The sequence below is a fragment of the Rousettus aegyptiacus genome, unplaced genomic scaffold (genome assembly GCF_014176215.1).
Source record: "Rousettus aegyptiacus isolate mRouAeg1 unplaced genomic scaffold, mRouAeg1.p scaffold_m13_p_11, whole genome shotgun sequence".
Taxonomy (NCBI): Eukaryota; Metazoa; Chordata; class Mammalia; order Chiroptera; family Pteropodidae; genus Rousettus; species Rousettus aegyptiacus.
The window spans coordinates 61,595,179-61,615,296 of NW_023416286.1; the positions used below are offsets into that span (position 1 = coordinate 61,595,179).

General features: G+C 34.2%; 1 protein-coding gene across 2 annotated transcripts in view; it reads right to left on the reverse strand.

Annotated features, from left to right (window-relative positions):
• The window catches only part of GPC6 (glypican 6), a 974,073-nt gene that overhangs the window by 564,187 nt on the left and 389,768 nt on the right, over positions 1-20,118 (reverse strand). The gene's annotated exons all lie outside the window — the stretch shown is intronic.

Consider the following 20,118-nt stretch of genomic DNA (forward strand, 5'->3'; position numbering starts at 1 on the left):
CAAATTCTTGAGTTAAAGTGAATTTTAGTGAGTGAGAAGGATTTGAAATAACAGTAGAGTCTTTTCAGAGGTCTGAAATTCCTGCCACATAATTCATATTGACTTATTCTGCATTCCTACTCAAGTAGAAACACCTGATAGTTTCTCCTATATAAGGTAAAAGGATATCTTTCATGCCTCAAAGACCACAATTGCCTAATAGAGGTACCTGCAAAATCTTGCCCTGGGTATAAAGGTACAGTGTACTACCACCTGGTGGCTGGGTACAAATCCTCTGCATCATGGTGGTGCCCAATCTTCTTGTATGTGAGGATGTCTTAAAAGGCAAAAACAAAACAAGCCATGTTCTATACTTTTAGAATCTCTTGATTGAGACTATGCACGATGACAAAACAAATAAAAAGCTACCATGAATTTAGGGATTAAATTAAATGATTTTGTATTTTATAGGTCAGAACCAATTTGTATTTTAACACTAGTACATATGTGTATGAAATGATATTTCTTTATGCTATGGAAAATGTTTGGTACACTTACAGATTTTAACCTATCACTTTGAATCAACTCTACTGTTCATGGAGATCTGTATTATGGGTCTGTGCTAGATGCATCTCCAGGTTTTATGGTAGCCACATAGATCCCAGATCCTCTTGGGTAGCCTCAAAGGTTGGTTAACATTAAATTAATTCAGGAAACAAAAATCTAAGTGAGTATATAATTAATTATGGTTTTTATTTAAAGAACAATAGCTATCCCAAGCAGTTTTTCAAATAAAAAAAAAATTAGCTCTATTCTATGCTTTTCAAAACATCTTTCTATTTAGCACCATCATGGGGTTTGCTCCTCTCATTGCCTGCTGATACTCTGATTCTAAGTGTAAAGAAAAAGTGCATTCTTTAACATTTGGGAAGAAAGGGCACCCTTTGACAGCTCTTTTTCTTACTGCCCCCTGCTACTCAGCCATATGTGTCATTTTCTCCCAGTGGGACTGATTAATTATTCATCTCCTTTAGTTGGGTAAGTTGTTTTGATTCTGAAGACATAAAGAGAAAGGGCTACAGGCATGTTAGAAAGTGTCACAACTGGTGGGTGTAAGTATCAGGATTACATCAGTGAGGAGGAAAAAGGAACCAAAAACAGCTTATCTAATGGCCAAGATTCTGAAGTTGATGGATAACCTCAAACTAATTTATGTTCTAAGAATTATTAATATACTCCTTTGCCTTTAATATGAATATTTCAGTCTGACTGACATGCTAGGAAAAAAATTAAGCAAAGCACTATCTTTTCCTCCAAAAAATTTAGAATACTGAAAATTTGAGAGTATCTTATAATAAATATACTTTAATTCATCATAAGCACATTAGAGGTAAAAAAAATACCAGAAGATTTTTGTAAATTTTGTTAAATTTATAGGAATGACATGGGCTAATAAGTTTACATAAGTTTCAGTGTATTGTTCTATAATATATCATCTGTATATTGCATTGTGTGTTCACCACCCAGAGTCAAGTGTCTTCCATCACAATATATATGTGCAGAAGTTTTGCAAGATGCTTAACAGAGCATGCTGACTTCCAAGGAAGCATTGAAGCAAACGAGCAGCCCGGGAACCTGCCATTCTCCTCCTATCATGCACTAGATCCCCTTGGATTCCCTCAGGTCAAGGTACTGAAACTTGTTCCATTTACCATTGTGTTACTAAAGATCACCAACAACAGGAAGATATTTCTAAGGACGACTTCATTATAATAATGTACCTTCCTGATTGTTTAAAACACATACGCACATACAATAAGAACTAACAACAAGTGTTCTGCAACTTATATCAGGGCCATGCCAAAACTGAAGCTATTCAACTATCCATTGAGGCAACACAGGCCATGTACTACCAGCACTAAGTAATAAGACATTGTGGTCAAGACAGTAAAAGGTTCTTTTAACAATTTTAATCATGAAGAAATTGAGGCAAGGAACACCCCCTTCACATTCTGGATGAGCCATTACACCAGAGTGGAAACAAGAAGTCTTAATGTTCATGCTCAGATTCTTGAAGTGGCTTGAAAATAAGCAAATAAGAGCTTATTCTTCTAAATTCAGACACAGAATGAAAGAAAGGATAAAAAGTGAAGACTGTCGGATACTCACAGTGGAGCTGACAATTTAAAGGTAATACTGCACAATCTGTTGAATCCATCTGATCATTAATTCACACACCTCAGCAGCAGATGTGATAGTTACTGTGCCCAGAGGCTCAGTCATGCCTCAGTACTACCCAGTAATTGTCTCTCGAAAAAAGGCATGTAGCCTGCCCCATAAATGTTGCAGCCATCACCAGCATGAGTCAGGCCTGTAGGTCCACAGGTCCTGTGGGGATGACAGGAGAGAACATAGTTCTGGAACTCTTCACCCACATTGACAGGTGCCCTTTCAAAACAGCAACTCTGCAGCGGATGGACTGCTAAGCTCCTCATCGACAAGACAGCAAACAAACCTTTTCGAAGGATATCAATTAGATCCCAGAGCCATATATATAATGTACAGCCAGTGGTACATTAGAGCTATGCATTATAGACATTATAAACAAGTATTTATTCATAAATGCTGCACTGGGTTTTTTCTTTTTCAATTTAAAACACATAGAGAAACAACAGCTCATCTCCTGTGTGAAGAGCACAGCATTTGCCTGACATGACATCGGAAGCTTCTCAGCCCTGACTTGCATAAAGAGAGCCCTGCTGAGCTCCTGAACATGGCATGTCTAATACACTGTGTGAAGTGCACATTGCAGATGAACATCAGCTCTGAAAAAATCATCAAACCTCTGCATATCGGATTTCGAAGATGGTTTGTTTACCACAGAAAGAGCCTAGCAGGGTCTTCTGACCTAAGATAGATGGGAAAACATAAAATCTACATGGTACACCACTTATTCACAACAAACATACCAATCAAAACTACAACTAATATGTTATTCTGGACCCTTGTGCTCAGTATGTTCATCAGAAACAATCTGGCTATTAATATTATATTAGAAATACTGTCAGAGAAAATGGAGCCAGAGAGAATTATTAGAGAGAATGTCAAAACCACACTGACGTACAAACCACAAAACCCAGAATGGTGAGGCTAAAATTTAAGTGAGAGAAAGAATGGAAATGAGAGAAAAGGAAGACGATAGGACAAGGAGTGGGAGGAGAAAAATTCTTCCACTAAAAGAATGGTGAACTATGCCCATAGGAACAAAGCAGACATTTTTTATTTCTGAAAAGACCTAGCAAAGAAGCAATTATGAGATAAATATGTGCACTCAGTGGAGAGAAACTATAAAACTCAATAACAATTTTTTTTTCCTCAGAACTCTAAATCCAATGACTAACATAGTAAAATATATTACGTCACCTATATACTGTTGGTGGTGAGGCCACACACCCACATCCTTCTGATTTCAGATGAAAAATACTGCAGATGAGCCCCAGTCTGCCTCCACTCCCTCCGGCCTTGCTTTCTGTTACTTCTACGCATTTTATACGTTTTCTCTTTGATAGTACTTGAAAAACTGTAACCCGCAAAACAACAATCTATTCTTATAAAGTAGCCAGTTCTGTAGTCCTAAATCTTCAGGTGGGGATTCAATTTTTCTAGACATCTGGAGAAATCATGTACATGCTATGAACCACTACCAATGGGCCCAGCTTGTGTTGGACTCTTTGGAATCACCATGGTGGAATTACAGAAACAGGCAAATTAAGTCCATACTGAGTAGTGACTGTGCCTGGCCTGATGCTCAGTGAACCAACATGTTAAAATTATCCAGAGCATCAGGAGTTGGCCGATATGGTTAGTTGGAGTCTTTAACATTAACTAAGCTTCTCTCTAGTTCTGGTCTTATAACCAATGACACAAACAACTGTGTCTTATCTTATGCTAATCTGTTGAGAACATGTAGGCTATGCTGGGTGTGTTTATTTTTGTGTGTTATCTAAATTGTATCTTTTACACTATATATCCCCATCTGTTTCAGGGATAATATATTTTACCACAAATCAGTTTGATATAGAAAATATCAACCAACATGAAATAAAATTTTTATTTGTAAAAATATAGCCCTGAAGAAATTATTTTTGAGATTACATATGTAAGCTTAAGGTATACAATTCAATGATTAGATACATGTATATATTGCAAAATGATTACCACAATAAGCTGAGTTAACATCGCCATACTTTCACATAATTATGTGTGTGTGTTGATCTACTACCTTAAAAACTTTCAAGTACCTGACACTCTGCTTTTTTGCCTTTGCTAATTCCTGCTCCTTGCACTTTGCCCTCCACAGTCTCTATAGATGAATCCCACCAATTATTGAAGACACTGCTTTAAATCTCTTTATTCTAGGATTCCTTTCTTATTTCATCAGATGTATTTTCCTCTCTCGCCAGTCATTTTATCATTTATTATTAAGCTTAAGCATACACTATCTTCTCTTTCTTACAACTTTCTGTTCTTTATTGTAGAAAATTTCGACAATCAGAGCAGCTCTAAAAAGAATTAGATATTATTACCTAAAACTACATTCTAGAAGGTTAGAATACCTCAATAAGCACTGTTTATCAATGCCCATTTTTTTCCAAAAAAATGGAGCAATTTTAAATCATTGTAATTTGTTAGAACTAGAACAATATTTTGACCTTTTACTTTGCGTTTCTTTCATTACTAATGAATTGAAGAATTCCTATGTGACTATTGGCCTCTTAACTTTTTGAGGGGTAATACAGTGCAGGGCCTTTGTCTTTTCCCTGGAGATGTCAACTTTTATTATCGATATTTATAGAACTATATATATATATATATTATGTAAGTCATCTCCCTTTATATGCTACACATATTTATTGCAGGTTTTGTTTTGTCATACTGTTTTACTATTTAAGTATAAAATATTTAATGTAATATGTTTGAAAATAAAGTGAAATAGTAAGATGGTGGGTTTCAGTTGCAAGAAACCCTTTCTCAGAAAGTATTTATTAAATATTCTTTAAAAAGCAGCAAAAGTCAGAAAGTAACATGGACAGTTAATAAACAAAACTGAAAAAAAAAAATTATGTGCCACAATAAAAAGTAGAAGACACTGAATTTCTTATACGAAAATCTAAAATTGACCGTCTTCAAGGGGTGTTAAATGGAATTACACTAAAATTGAAATATGAAAAAAATAAGTAGATTGGAAAAATATGAACTGAAATATATAATCAATAGTAACTTAAGGTCTAAATAATCTATGAGAAAATGCACTTAAAAAAAATCCAGGCCCAAAAAATTAAATAATGGAAAAAAGTATGTAGAAATTAAGATATCTGAAGAATAGGGATTAAGACTCAATGTGTAATAATAATTTTGATAGAAAAAATAGTGTGGTTGATTAAATATTTCAGAACTGAAAAATAAATAGAACCAAAAATAGTATTTTTAATTCCTATATAATATATGCTCAGAAACCAAATCTAACACACTGCTTTATTTTTAAAAAACAATGTAAACAAAGAACAGTATTCTAAATCCTTCTAAGGAAAAAAATGTAGATAATGTATTATGGGATATTAGTCAGACTTCTTGGTGTTTTTCCATGAAAAAGCAAAAGCACACAAATAATGGAACATATATTCGAATCTAGAGTATTGTTAATTTCATTTCTGAGTAAAAACAAGACATTATTACACCCTGAAAGACTTAGAAATTCACTAAATAAAGTTATTTATTCCAACATATGATGGAGAATCTATATCAGGTATTATAATAATTACTAATTATCAAAGTAAACACTATTAATTGAAGACATAAGTAAAGAAGAAATCTGCTGATTACTGCTAATAATATTTTGTTATTGAATAAAATTTAAAAAATTGCGAAGTCCAGATTAATTATGAATAGAAGCAGATATAGGATGAGAGTTGCATATGAAGCCAAAAAAAGAGCAAAATTCTTGTCAATTATAAAAAGATAACATACAGAATTAAGCTGTAGATAGACTATTCTAAAATAGGCACCGATGATAAAAAATGAGTGACAAACTTTTAAATTATTTAAAAATAAAAGAAAATATGGCAAATCCACACCATATAAAAAGATGTGCAAAGAGACATCTTAAATTATAAAAATGGTACAAATATAAAGCTAGATAAGTAGGAGTAGACAAAAAAATAGAAATTATAACATTAAGCATAAAACTGTTCTCTAACCTCATTTAAAAGAGAGAGATTTTTATATTGTATTTAAAAATTCACAATTGGTCGCTTACAAAGCAATAAGTCATTAGAAGGCTAAAAATAAGATATTCAACAAAAATCTGTCAATCAAATCTGAACAAAAGAATCATGTGGTTGGTAACATTCACCAAAGTAGAATTTAAGGCAATAAGTACAAATTAAAGAAGATTATCATACTATTATAAAAACCAATTAATTACAAGGAAATTATATAATATTTCTATCCATCAAATATTGTATTTTAACACATTTTTATTCTTACAATATCAAGTCTTACTATGAGCCAGTAAGAACTGTGAATATAGATGTGAGTAAGACCTATTCTCTCCCCTAAAAATCTCAGTCTAGAAGAGAAGAAAGGCATCTACACAGATAACTGCAGTAAAATTTGGTTAAGTGTAATAATAGTAACATTAAGAGCATATATGAGGAAAAGGCCTAGCGTAAAGAAGTCACTGACTTAAATTATGAGTTAGAGAGGAGGAAGGATTGGAGAGGATAATAGATGAGGATGTTTAGAGGACAACCTAGAGAATAACAAAAATTCTTTAGATCAAAGCAGTTGCCAAAAGGAGAGACATTCCAGGCAGATGAAAGAAATGGTGCAAAAGCACAGCGCATGGTAGAACAGCTCAGGGCTTGTGATTCTTGAGTATTACAGAGCAAGAACGGTTCGAGGTTGAGTATAGAAGGCAGAAAAGAGGCAACTTATGAATAGACAAATTAGCTTAGCAATGCCAAGTAGTCTGACTTCTATTCTGTACAGTATTAGGAGCTTAGGATTGGTTTTGTTTAGAAAATAATGAGCTGAATTTGCATGTGGATGGTGAACTCTCTGAGCTGAGAGTGGAAGTGGGAAGGCTATGGAAATGTACTAGGTCCTCACCAGTGACAGTAGGGAGGAGAAGACAGATTTGAGAGCTACGCTGATGTTCTAAAATTGACAATACTGATGTCAGATGGGGTGACAGCACTTTACATTTTTGCTTATTTAAGTAGAGGAACTGACCAACAGAGAGAAGAGACTCACGAAAGCAGGTTTGGGGAGAACAGTGAGTTTAGTTTGGAATATCCTGAGCTGAAGGCCCTGGTGGGCAAATGACACTTGCAGGCCAAGAAGTCTCCTAGAGAGGTCAGAGGTGGGCACTGAGAAGTGGAGTAAAGTCAGCGGAGCACAGGGTCGTACTGAAACTCATAGGAGTGGATTAGAAAAGGGTAGATAGAGATAGCGCCTGTGGCTGTAAGGGTTAGGCTGATGAAGCGAAAGAAGGAAAAAAGAAAAATGTTCAGAAAAATAAGAATCAGAAAAAAAGGCTGGCTATGCAAGTCAGGGAGGTAGAGATTTTAAATGTGCATTTCAACAAAGTAAAATGCCGCAGGAGGGGACAAAAACATCACCACATACACAACATCCAAAAACAGAATAACACAGAATGGACAGAAACACAATACAAAAAGAATTCCTCTTGGACAGGAAATAAATCCATTCCCAAAAGTGTTCTTCATATATTAAAAACTCAATAAAAAGAAAACTCAAAAATTATATGTTAATTTCAGTACTGTAAAGTGAATTAAAAAAAAAGTAATGCCATTCAGTATCAGCAAAAAAAAAACAAAAACAAAACAAAAAGAAAAACTTAAAATACTTAAAATCGGTGCTCCCAAATAACAATTTGGTTAGAATAGAAATAAATGCACCTTAGAAACAATATTAATGGAAAGGCTGACTATTACATATTGGTCAATGTAGTACACGGAGTGATATTCATAACTTTAAATATTTCTATAACTTAAAAAGGAAAAGGAGAAGAAAAGAGAATAAGAGAGTTAAGCATAGATCTTAAGATCTTGGTTAGAAAGAAAAATAAAAGGAAGGAAATAATAAAGATGAAAGGAGCAATAAATATATTAGAAACCATTAAAAACCAAAATAATGTGAACAAAAAGTTGGCTCATTCGAGAGTCTAATAAAACAGACAAATCTCAGGGAAATTTGTGGTTTTTTAAAAGGAGCAAAAACCAATAAACAAGAAAATTGGAACATAGAAATAGCAAAAAAATAGAAATTTATAGAGAAAATTTTAGGACAATAATGAACAATTTAAACTAATAAATTTAAAAGGTTGTATTTAATTATTGATTTATCATTTTACCTATCAAGATAAACAGAATTGCCCACTTGTTACAGTTAAGAAAACTGAGACTCTGGACAGTTAAGTTCAAACACTCATTGTAACAGACAGAATTTAGCCCCGTTCTTTTGGATACCATAGCTTTGGGGTTTCTCTGGTACCACGTGGTCTGTCATATCTACACCTGTCTGTTTTACCCTGGGATTTCCACAAACCAAGACCTTGAAGTCTAAAAATAAGCTCCTGTCTTTGCTATCACATCTCCTCTACCTGCAGTCTATATCTCAGGGAAGGTCATAGGTCTGAGGCCTGGTGCCCAGGCCAGGAACTTGAAAATTATTCTATAATCCATTGACCACCATTTCCATCAACCACTGCTGGCAATTAGTTACACCTTGTTTCATTTATTCACCTCTATCCCATTCCCATAGTCTCAACTGCCGTCATATTCTTTTTAGGAGCCTGAATGTGTCTCCTAAAACTTCTCCCTCCATTTAGACATACCCACTCACTTCTCTGCACTGAAATCAGCATAGTTTCTCCTTCCTGTTTCACTGTATGCAAGTGCTTGAGAGCCCAATGCTGAGTACTAATATTTTATTGATAATTTTCATCTCATTTATTTGCACCCATATCTCAAGCCTGCCGAAAGCACTTGGATATTGATGCTGTCACTAGTATATTAATTTTCTCCAAACCTGGCATCATTAGCAAATTTGATGAGCGTGCTTCCTGTCATTGTGCAGGTCTTTGATAAAAGTGATGAACTAGAAAACAAGGCCAAGAACAGCTACCAGAGGAATGATATTAGACATCAACCTCTGTGTTGATATCAACACATTAATCAACCACCAAGGTATAACTGTTCAGTCAGCCACAAATCTACTTGTCTGTCCTGTCATCTGACCTACATTTATCTATCTTGTTCACAAGGTTATGACGAGATACTTGAAAAATACTTGTTAGATTTTAATTACACAATGTCTATTGCCTTTCTTTAAAGGATAGCATGAACAAAAGTGCACGATTATAAATTAAGAAATCTGTATTTTAGGCCCAGTTTTCTCTACCTTTCTATCTGGTGATGACCTACCTCAGAGTACAGGAGGTTTCTACTCATCTAGGATGACTATCAAGATACAAGCAAGGCGAACGTGAGATGAGTTAAACTCAATCATTTTTTAAAATTTAAACAGAGCACTTTTGGTGCACTTAGGTGGAGTCATATTATCTCCTTATTTTTCCCATTTTGAGATGTTCATTCTAAATTTTAATCTAAAGACAAATATCCACAAATGAAGCATAGACACCCCAAAGTAATTATATATGTCAAATGTCAAACTTAGTACATGCTCTTTCTTATACAACAATCAGCCAGTGGAATGCAGTCTGGGACCTACAGAGGGTCAATTAATTCTTACATAAAATATGGCTAATCAAGTAACTCTCAAGACAATTTGACATTTGTTATATTCTTTTCTGTAACTGCACTGCATATTTTTTGTTGTGTTTCATTTTCTGACTCTGTTCCTGTTGGAATTAAAATGTTTCCACAGAAAATATTTGATGATGGAAGGAAATCAAACTTTGGGTGGTGAACACACAATGCAATATAAACATGACATACTGTTGAATTGTACACTTGAAACTTATTTAATTTTATTAATCAATGTCACCCCAATAATTTTAAATAAAAATTATAAAATAAAATGTTGCCATAGGAAATATTGTTCTTTTTAAGTAGTGGAAACTATAAAAATGAGAAGAATCATAACTTTGAAAATGAACAGAAAGTTCAACAAGTGGGTTGTACTGTCTAACACTACAAGTAGGTCAAGTATAGTAAGAGCATGAGGAGCACTGATCAGTTTATGAAGAAAATTTAAACTAATAGGGAAAAGACATAAGTAATCCTGGGTTTTATTTCCTTTCTTTACCCACCAATAACATTATTTCTGTAAGAGAGGATGGGCATAAAGAAATTATAGAAAGCAAATACAGACATAGGCTAATACAATACAAATAAAACTCTGTGGGGCTATATTGTCTATACGCTAAAGGAGTTCACTGAATCCCAGAGTTTGCAAGAGAAGTAAAGACAAAGAAAATATGTGGGATGGGGGTGTGAGGAAGGAGAATTAGCATTCTAACAAGGATGAAATAACATTGCTCTCTGGCTCCATATATCCAGGAGAAGATGAAGATTCTAGAAGGATATCTACCTCCTATACAAGTCCACACAAAACAAAAAAAACTAATTTTATAATATATTTGGTATATTAAATATTTGGCATTCTAAATAATTATAAAATCAATGACTTCATATTCTAATTCTAGACTAAAAAATTAATAAAATTTGTTTTGTTTATTGCTTTCCTGGCACCATTCATGTTAACAGCATGATATTTTTCGTTTTAAAAGAGATAGTTTTCCACGTAAAATGATCTTTTGAAGCTTTCCCTCATAATTTACCATGATGTCTCAGATTGTAATTGGGATTGTAAAGTTTTGAGTTTTGCATTAACTATTTTTAGAGCTGAATTTATTTTTCACACACTTTAGATCTTTTTTCTTTGGAATTAGTACTACATTCACCTAATCTATGCCGCAACTTGAACTGTCACTTGCTTTCTACTAAAAGCTTTGAAATATGATCAGAAGATTTTATCTCATAAAGAATTTGCATTGTTTAGCAAATGTGATACTGTCAGAGTACAACAAAGCTATTGTAATATTAAACTGTTTATCAATTTCTGCCCCACTTATCATTCAGATCATGTTATGAAGTCCTCCTAGCAAAAAGCTGCCTTAACTCTGTCCTAGTTACAGAATGCTGCTTCTTGACCTTGACTTTTTCGGTCTTTATCCTTAATTGTCACATATGCTTTAAGAAAACACTTGTTCACTCAATTAGACTCTGACATTTGAAATGTGTATGAGGTAAATAATTTAATTTCAGCTGAATGTTTAGTTTGGGTGGGGACTCTTCTATTTACCCAAATCTGGCATCAGTTTCCTGTACAAGGAAGGCTTACTTAGGACATATTATGCAAAATGTATGTCAACAATGTAAAATAAATATAACTAAAACTAGACCATAACAGCATAGAACAATGTCCCACTGTTGTCCGTAGCTCTTTCTGAAAGTTTCTAATTTTTTAAATGCCAACTATCTTATTGGTTATTGAACACAATTGTCCAATGATTTAGGTCATTTGTCATTTAAAGGAGGATAATAAAAGTCCCAAATAGAGGGTAATAACATAGTTCATCTCCTCTCCTTTAGGTCTTTAATTCAAATTCAGTGAGTTCTTTCCTGCTTCCTCAAACATTACAAATCCCCTCTCTCCACATTCCCTAGAGCTTCGATCCTAGCTGTGCCTGGTACAGAGCAGAATTCAGTATACATATGAATAATTAATTAAAAAACAGGTATTATGACAAGTTTCTTCTGCACTTTAGTAGATATAAGAATAACTATTCCTTTTTATTTATTTTATTTTTAAGGGCATATTAGGAAAGTCACATTCGTTATGCTTACAGGAAAGAAAACTCATTACCTAACCAGTTCACTTTTCTTATCTGTTGTCTATTATTGGAGGCCCTTATAATTTTCCTCGTGTAAATATGCACATTGCAAGTAATGAGAAAGGCTTGGTGGACCATATCTTTCCCACATCTAGTTATCTACAGGGAATTTCCAGTAACAGTTTCCTCTTTTCCCATCTCAGTCCTGACCTACAGATAAGGCAACTGGCCAAAATGTCTTTGTATCTCTATTGAAAACTATTACACACACACATACACACATACACACACACACACACACACACACACACGTAAAAGATATAAAGGTTATAATTATATATATACATATATATATATACACTTAGATATGTAGTTGTAAATATATACAGAAACATACATTCTTTTTTACAAGTACTATTGGAGAGCTTGAATTATCATTGTAAGTTACTTGATAGGAGACACTAAAACAAAAGCCGGATTTATGTAAACCAGAAAATTCCTAAAGCAATGACTCCCAAGGTGGAGGACAGGGAAGAAGTGAGCATAGACCTTTTATAAAAGGTGTGAGAATCCAGGAGTCCAAATTTCCTTTTCTTTCTTTCAGAGTGTACAGTCTATAACCTGTCATTTTCATAAAATCCCTCATAAGGGGTGGTCTATCTTCCCTTCTCTCTTGACTACCCTCACCCAATTCCTTTCCATCACTGTGTATGATGGAAAGGTTGATGATAGTAATATTAACAATGAGACTTGTATGTGGAATAAAAAAATGCTGACAATGTTTCTGGCTCTATTTTAAAGTTATTTCTAACCAAATATATAGAGTTGTTGGTTTATAACTTTAATTTTGTTTTAAAAGTAATATGAGAGAAAGAAATCTAACTATGCAAGGTGAAAACAGTGTAAATTTATATATGCCTTATTGTTAAAATGTACAGCTGAAACTTATTTGATTTTGTTAACCAATGTCACCATAAAAAATATAAAATAAAATAATACAAAATAAAAATAAAATAAAATAAAATATAAGTCATATGAGAAGCTGTAGTCTCAAAAGACTTAGAAGCTACGGGAAACCAATATTTGAGTGGGGGAGGGAAGGACTGTCAGACAATGACCCAAATCACTCTTTTCCAGTCACCATGCTTATGAAAAACTTGGATGATTAGTCTGCAAAGCCAGACCTGATACCACTATTCTGAGGATAACTTCTGTCTACTGCGAACCAAGGATATTTAGCTCAGTAGCGGGAGCTTGAGAAACCAAACAGTGATAACAATGGTGAAGATGATGATGATAAGGCAGATATTCCTTCAGACATGCCATCAACCATGAATATTTACCCAAAGACCACTATTTGACAGGCTTCGAGACAGGTTACATGAACCACTAGTATGTTCCTTAATTTAGATTACATTGTGTTGATATTTGCAAAGAATAAAAACAAGAAATGCACTGATATCATAGGAAATAGCGAGTCCTTTGTCAGGGTAGTAAAGAGGTCAAACAGTCTGGCACTAGTTGTAAACAATCTTTCACTTGAGGATATGGAAGCCTGGAGGGCATAACTTCACTGTTCACAGGTATGAAATTTTGGTGTTGCTTCAAGTTCTAAGATTATATTATTCGAAGATTTTGTTTTGTTTTGTTTTTACGCTGCACTTTTGTTTGAGGATGAAGGGAAACCCGGGAAAGCTTCGGGACTATTAGCATCATCAAATACCCTGAGAAGACATCCAAAATAAGTATAATGTGTTGTCAGAGCTGGCTTCTATAGCGTATATAGCCCTACAAATCAACATTCTCACAAAGCAGGAACATTTTTAAGATAATATATTTATTCATTTATTTTTTTCCAGTAGCAATGCCTTCACTAATTTAGAAAACAATAAATATTTTTCCATAAAATGTTATCTTCTCTTGCCTTCTTTTATTAACAAAAGTTTTCCTGAATCTCTCAAGTCTTAGTGTAAGCAGGTAAACAGTTGTAAACTACATTTAATGAAATTGCATTTGCTAGATATAAAAATGAAGTATTCAACTTTGGTTTATCCTCCTTTCACTACTTTTATCAAGTTTTCAACTGGTGTTGATGTTATTTGCCCCAAGTATTTTTGAAAATGTGGGCTATGCTTATGTAATTTGGAAGTTTAGAAAATATGGCACAGATGTGGAAAAAATTTCATGCACTTTCATCAAAGCCTTCCTTAGACGAGTAATAAGGTTTCATATTCAAAGGCCCTCTAAGGCCACTAAAATCCATCAAGAAACCATATCGGTCTTCTGGCAGGAAAGAAAGCCATTTTGACCAGGATCCTCATTTCTACAAACAGTTGTCTGTTTGACTCATGTGAGCCAATCATAGTGCAATGACCATAGCAACATATGCAGGACACTCTGAAGCATATATTCAAAGTAAAGAGCAGAAAGAAAGAAAAAGAAAAGAAAAGAAAAAGAAACAACTATGTTCAGGAGAGTGCAGAAGTCAGGTTTCAAAAGAATATCTATGATGACATGTCGGGAAATGGAGAAGGGTACATCTAGCTCATTTCCTAGTTCCTTTTATCCTAGCTTTCTCAGAAAGTTATACAGATTTCCACAGGAAATGTGCCTTTCAGGGTTAGCTCACAAAAGTAGATACTTCTCAAACTACTGAGTCTCTTTAACATATATCAGACATACGTGATAACATATGATAACATATAACAAGAGCTTGAGGGTGCATTTTTGTGAATATCATGATTTCACAAATGTATGTACCTTCCATCCAAGAAATGCATTCAAAAACAAATTAAAACTCCTTTCCATAAACACTAATCAGTATCCTCTATCTCTCTACGCAAATGATAATTTTTTCTTCAACGGATAAATGCATCAAATTCATTTGTAGTGCCAAATTACAGCATATGACTATGTTTACTTTAAGCATTACACATTTTAGTTTAAAAATTAATTCATATTACATTCTCTTGATTGTGTCTGATATATATTATTGCAGCTGAGAAATTTTTAGTTATTATGTAAAAATGAAGATGGAAAATGCCACATCTTTCTCACCCTATCAATACCTATTATTTAGACTGTTTTCTAATCAATATTCTATTCATCACCATCATTAAAGAGCAGTGGCATGAATTATCCTGAACTGAAAATTATATCGTAGCATATTAAAAATAGATGTATGTATACGGCAATGAGACATAATAGCAATCCTATTACTCACAGTTCAAATATGTCAGTATTGCTGTTGCGCATATTTAGGAGATTACAAATTGCTGCAAAAGTTTCCCACAGATTTAAAGTTTTGACACATAGCTATTTTGAAATTCCTCACATTTATCTTTAGTTTCAAGGGAGCTTTCAGTCTTCTAAGAGTTTGCTTATATTAACCTACATGTGACTGTCTGGATCCCTGAGAGCTCTCAATAATTATGATATGTGGCTTTTTTGGTGTACAGAGATGATAAACTCTTTTAAATCCAAATGCAGTCCTGGAGCTGAGAGTGCCAAGAGCTTTGGCACACTCTTTCTATTTAAACCCATTTAAAGATGCAGTAATAGCCATCTTAAGGTGAGGGTGCAGTTGCAGAGAAGGTATAGCCTGTCACCTATGTAGGCAAACAAATAAACAAACAAGCCTAGTGCAAACCATTTACTTTCTGGAAAAAGATTATCTACTTTTCATAAGTAACTAGCCACTGAGCAGATATAAATTCTGAGTAGATGTAGAAATGGATCAGGTCCACTAGGCCGGCAGTCTAAAATGTGCACCACACAGTTCCAGCCACTCACATAGGCTATGATACAGGAGTGCCCCCTGAGAATGTGTCAAGGGCGGCCTTGGTATCAGTAGCGATTATTATTCTGTTTTCAAAAACTAACCAAACATTCAACTTGGAAAGAGAAGGGCAAGCTGGAAACACAAATAGAGTCTATTTTTGAAATTATTGAAAGTAGTTGTTAAAAACATATAATCCTAAATTCTGCTTTGATAAAAGAGCAGTGAAAATCTTACCCGCAAAGAAAATGTTTCTAAATATTAAGTGGCCTAGTAGTTGAGCAGGGTGTGGAATTTCAATCCCTCAGAAGTATGTGTCATTGTTAAATGATTCTCTCATATGAATGGAAGAACAAATCAATTCACCACTCACAGCACTCAGGTTTACCAAGTCTATCGCTGTTACAGTTTTTGTTTAAATGATTTGCTAAGATCAATGTGAAACAATAACTCTGTAATTGTTCCCACTTGTGAGATCCCATGAACATGTTTTAATTATCAACAAAAGGAGTACAAATTCAAAGTGATTTTAAAGATTCCTAATTTGAGCTTCGAAGGACTCTTTATGGTTCATTCACATTTAATATAGTTTGTGACTTTTTTTGTGGGATTCCGTGCCTTTAGGAGATTTTTTCTTTTTCACTCAAACAGCAATTTCATTTTCCAACTAGTCTTTTCTTGGGGTCTAAAACTGCAAAACTCTCATCCTCCATTTCTGTAGAAGCCAAGGTACAAGAATTATGAATTAACAACAAATACTTAAATTGGCTAAATTTTAATGTTGGCTGGGGGCCATTAAACTATGTGGGTGTTGATGTCTTAATATTGCAGACACAATTGAAGAGATTTCGATTTAACTGTCAAAACTGACTATGAAGGAGAGCCAAGAAAAACATTCCTCATAATTTCATCAGTTCCTAAGGATAATGGACATGTCTCTTCATCAACTGTTCCTATTTCTTCATCTCACTTAGAGCCAATGTCACGTAACAAATTTTCTACTTCAGCCTATCATCTTGGTGTGCTGCTGCTATTGTTTCCCTTTGTTGCATTGCTCTGCATGTGCTCTCAGCAGAAATAGCCCTCATTAGGAGAATCACTGAATTCAATGGTACTGTGAGATAGCCACTATTTCAAAGCAATGCTTCAAAGATAACTAAGCCTCTTTCCTTTTCAGAAGTTTTTTTTTTCTATATAATTTCCATGTGTGATGGGGAGATATATCAAATTCCTTCAACATTTTTTGCCCTAACACACTATATGAAACACATTATTTCACACTTGGCTTAAGGATCTATTGTTCTACAACTGTTGCTTTGTGTCTGTAGGTCTCACTCACAAGTGCAGAAAAGCAGGAGAGTGGAGAGAAAACAAGAGAGAAGAATTAGGAAGCTAGGCTATGAAAGTCTTTTCCTATTTAGCTGACATGTTTGTGGTTCATAGTTCTCAAAGGCAATATTGGTTCTACATGCTAATCGCAAGTAGAAACGTCCTTATTTTCAGTTCCCCAACTATTCTCCCTTGTCCCCAAGCCTGATATCTTGATAACTACAAATAGCACAAGGTCTCTCGAATATACAGTGAAAACAAGTATAGTATGTGGAAGGTGGAATAAGAAATTAAACAGAAAAACTTTCCAACATCAAGTAAGTTTAATAATGTACCTCTGCGTAAATTTCTGTGTTTTCCATGTATTTCATCACTTCCAATATAATGTGATGATACTATTTAGAAAACTGATATACAGCATACAGATAAATGATTAAAAAAATCTTATAAGTGGGAAAATAAGAATATTTTTAGTGGACAGAAGTTTCACATATGCAGTGGTGTCAATACAAAAGAGGCATTCCTAGAGCACGGTGACATTTTTGTCAAGATAAACTTATAAATAGGTAGGTCTGTTTGTCTTCTATGGGAATTTTTGAATTTATAACACATTGCACCACATGCCATTTATAAATGCTGGATAGTTTGTACCCTGAAACATAGCACTGAATAATAATTGGGGGCTTGCTTAACATATAATTAAATAAATTATATTACTTATTAATAGTTTCCTAGAAAACCATGAAAGGTTCTTTTCGACCAGGACATTTTTTACATATTAGAAATTGCGACTCACAGAATGATTAGTGCAGAAGAAACTTTTCCTCCATTAGTAAAGATACTATCACTAAAAAGATGTAGCCCTGAAATTTTCAGTGGTGTAGCTGAAGGGATATGGGCTAATTTATTTCTTATAGTCATGTAGAAGTAAAGCTTTAGTCTGCCTTGCCCAATGTGATAATCATTAGCTATTAAGTTTGAAATGCCTAGACAAAAATTGAGATGTTTCATAAGTATAAACATACACTGGATTTCAAAGACAGTACAGAAAAAAAGAATGCAAAAGATCTCAGTCATAATTTTTGATACCGAGTACATGTTGAAAAGATATTATTTTAGATATATTGGACTAAATAAAAATATTTTTAAATGTAATTTCTCCTGTGCCTTTTCACTTTACAATGTGGCTATAAGAAAATTTTAAATTATATATGTGACTTGTATTGTATTTATATTGGACAGCACGGCAATGTAAAAAGACAGAATTCAAGTAATACGTCTGAGTCTTTGATAAATGATGCCAAAGAGAGCGATTTCTTAAAATATATTTATTGAATTTGTTTCAGAAACTCCATTTATACCTTTAATAAGTTACTATTTTATAGAAAATACATACATTAAAAGATACTCTGCTGCTTGCTAAAGCCATAATAACAGGTTTGATTGCTGCAACACTGGGAACCTAATGACAAAACTCAATGACTGCTGGCAATAACACACAACAATCTTTTTAATCATATCTCAATTAGCTTTAGAAGTTTCTCATTTCAGGGCTCCCAGGGGTCTCATTGCTTGTCTTTTTCACTTGAAATAAACAAAATCATCTGTCTTATATTCAGCTCCAATGTTTGTTTTTATTGTTGTGGTGGTTGTGGTCTAAATAAGCTGCAGTTCTTACAAGGCTGTCAGCTGCAACTATCCCTGTGAGAGCACAACTGAAATGATTCCTGTGCTGGGGAAACGGGCTGGCCTCCCACCTGGCAAAAACTTATAAGGACACCTGGGCATTACTTAGAGCAGCTATAACACATGAAGACAACAATTTTCAGCATTTTTCCTCAGAGTAGGAACCTGGATATGCAGCATCTGTCTAGTAAAAAAATATTTAGAGACTGATTTTTTCTGTTTGTTTTATTTACGTGGAATAAAATAACCTTCTTTATTCCTCATTTATTTCTTTTTTCATTTATTCATTCACCAACCATATATCATCTACCATGTGAAAGGTACTAGAGATAGAGATGAAGAATATGGGATCTTTGCATTCAAGGACTCACACTCCAAGTCATTTTCATTATTACATATATGTAGAGTCTAGTTTTTCTCAAATACTTAGATTTTTAGGATTAATCTTCAAAATTGTTAAGAAGAAGCAGACTTGTTGAAAAACATCAGAATGCCCTAATAAGTCTCTTTCTTCACTTTGTGCCTAGGCCTCTATATATCCCATATTCATTTAGAATCCACATCCATACCTATCATCCATGTTTATACCTATCTCTAGAGCTACAATTAGTGCCCATATCTGTATCTATAGCTATGCTCCTTACTTAAAATGTACACCATTATACTCATAACTGATAAAAGTAATACTTTAGTAATTATTGCCATTGGTATAGTCAATATAGTTGATACAATTAATATTCTTAGAACAGATGCAAAGCCTGTAAAGTCCTGTCAATAGAAACAAAATACTGTGCTAAGTTAATGAGTGAGTTAAGACCACCGAATTAATTTCGAGCAGCAAAAGAATGCTTCATGACAATAACTTTACATCCAGAAACTAGCTACTCTACTCAGGACTAAGGACTCAACCAGTTTCCTGCAGATTCCTCCCATATACACCACGCTGCAGTAAGCAACAATCTGACAATGCCACACACTCTTCAGAGTTTCATGATGTAGTATGGCTGCCACAGTTCTGTTGGACATAGAATTCAGATCCAGAAACAGTCATAAAAGCTAGCTTACTCTTTCACTGATCCTAACACTGAAGCTGATTATAGAGAAAACGGCCCTCCTCATTTTCTCCCAAGTAAAACATCATGCAGAGAATGAACATCACTACGATCTTCAGCTAACCTTCTCCTTCATTGCATCTCATGCTCCCCATGACAGCACTGTGGACTGCAGAGTAACAGCAGAATCTAAACTGGGTCTGCCTCTTTAGCTTTCATTTTGTCCTGACCTTTCAAGAAGGAATGTTGTCAACAGATTGTAATGGTCCTCTCAAGTTTTACCACAAATTACACATTCCAGCAAGGGGTGAGTTCCTGTTTTATTTCTTGTACGGACCACCTGGATCTAG